This window comes from Phytophthora parasitica, assembly GCF_000247585.1.
Source record: "Phytophthora parasitica INRA-310 unplaced genomic scaffold supercont2.65, whole genome shotgun sequence".
Lineage (NCBI taxonomy): Eukaryota > Oomycota > Peronosporomycetes > Peronosporales > Peronosporaceae > Phytophthora > Phytophthora nicotianae.
In genome coordinates this window covers 148,841-151,286 of record NW_008649051.1, presented here as the reverse complement: position 1 = coordinate 151,286, position 2,446 = coordinate 148,841, and positions in this window count along the sequence as shown.

The window sequence follows — 2,446 nt, the reverse complement described above, 5'->3', positions numbered from 1 at the left end:
CACGTGTCTGGCGATCATGTAATATGTCCACTGCGCCGCCTGTACAACATCATACAAGCACGAAGGGAGCTCCGGATGCAGTCAGAGCTTCATCTTTGCGGGAGTCTGAGAGCGAGTACAGTATCAAAGGCCGTCAAGCGGACTGCAGCACGAGCTGGTGTCTCACATCAAGCGTACGCAAGTCAATCCATTCGAATTGGCGGCGCGACTGCGCTCGTAACAGGCGGAACCGACATATTGTCGATCAAACCACTGGGCCATTGCTTCGAAGAATATCCGCGTCAGTCAGCCAAAGCGTCATTAGGGTTATCATGACGAATGGTGCAACGCCGAGAGGTAACTACGCGGTGATCAAATCACTAACCTCACTGGGGCCGCTCTCCGCGCCCTTCGACTTACTACAATGCTCTACAAAGTTTCCAATCTGGATGCGTGATGGAAATATTAAACGGATAAGGGATTTGATAATCCATAAGCCTATTCTGGATTTCCAGAACCCTGCTCAGTGTTCTATTATACTAGCTCACTGGGTTGATTTATCTGTTTGGTAGCCACATAGTTTATGTGACATACAGTCGGTCCAGTGGAAGAAGTACGAGGAATTTCTATAATTCAGTACTAGTGTACTGAATTATCTAAATTATCCCATTATTTCATGGTGTCAATAACAGGATGATTGTACTGAGTTCGCACTAGTTAAAAATCAGTACCAACCATAAGTTCGCATTCGTGTTAGCATCAAGGTACTGTGTAAATATTGGCCGATTGTGAAACTTGGTTTGCAACGTAGGTCTGATAGGTTAACATTCAAATGGAGTTGTTTGATTGGCTATATATGGCTCGGCGCCATGCTTTGTTTAGACTAAGTGCACTACTTGACATCCAAAGTCGTGGCAACTAGAAGTAGCTTGATATCGACGGAAGTGGGGCTGATATCGCCGAATTAGTGTTAAATAAGTACAGTAATATTGATGGTACTTCTAACTGCATTCATGCCCATCAAGAAGGTCGATATTGGTTACTGTGGGAGTCTGCCCATGGAATAGCGTTTCCACGAAGCCTCCGACGGCCCTGCATATGCCAGTAGATGTAGTTTGAAATGAATCTCCTCACTGGAAACCACAGCTGTGCCCACGAGCTTTACCGTGTTGCTCGAAACTACACCCGACGGCATCTACATGCTCGGAGCTATGGCAGGTGTGATGGGCTACCCATCTTGCCTGAGCTTTGCCCTGCGTCGTGTCAGCGGCCTTGCACCAGCATGAGCATCTCCGCCTTGGCACATGGGTCTGTACGATGTCACTTCCGTGGCTTAAATCCTGTCAATACGGACCATCTAGCCAATCAAAACCCGTAAGTCCCAGAAATACAACCTCGGTTGCAAATGGCCGATAATTTAGGTGTACAGAAACATTCTTTTGCTTCAGCACAACTAAAGTGTTGAGATTTTGACGCCCAGCTTGAGTTACTCCTCAGTTTGTAGTACAATGCACGTCCTGAACCGTCCATAATCGATGAACAGCTTTGTACTACTTCTGCGAAGGAAAATGCATTTTCCTTTAAAAAAATCGCGAGAACTCCGCCGCGTTTCTTTTAGGGATACAAGTTCGCTGTGGGTCTATCGCGAACTAAACTGGGCACCTGTAAAAAAAATACCGTGGACGCTCAAGTTGATTTCGAGTTTGAAATCATCGCGTTTGTGTGGTTGCACCAATCAACAAGAGGGAGACGAAGGAAGAAGCTACAGACGGTCCCTTCGGTAGTAATGGAATACTTCCTCAGCAGCAAATAAAAAGCAGCCAGATAAATACTACTAGTAGTAGCACAAACACAAGTTATTATCTCCTCTCACCCCTTCGCTGTAAAAAGGAAAACAACAAAGGTCAAATATTCCTATTCTGGGGTGCTTAACTATGGGAACAGCCATACTTCCACAATAGCGTTCTTCTACCAAATCCGGTGAAAACCGATGCAGCCATCCATTTGACCACTTTGTATTAATAGGAAACTCGACCTTTAAAATCGTGGAGAAGTGCTCTGCCTTACCCTTAGCGCCTCACTGGTGACGGTAACATCCTTCTCTTCAAACAGGAGACACTACTAGCAAGGGACTGATCGAGTTCAAGATGGCGCACCTCGTGCCGTGATTCTGAGGTCAACTGCTAGACCCCATGTGTCTCTACCCGGAGTGAACCGCAATCGTCCCTATTACTGGATTCTGTGCATTGGTCCAAACTACAGTATCTCAGATCCATTTTTGTGGGGTACATTCGGGATAGGAATACAAGTAGACAGGAATAAATTGGATCATCCCAACGCTTTGACTGCCGAGGGGATCGTCTGTAACTACAGCAAGCTAGTATCACTAAACTAATACCGTGCGTTGCCCAGGAAGCTCTGGAAATTTCACGTTGATAGCAAACGGCTCTTCTAACTAACAAAACCA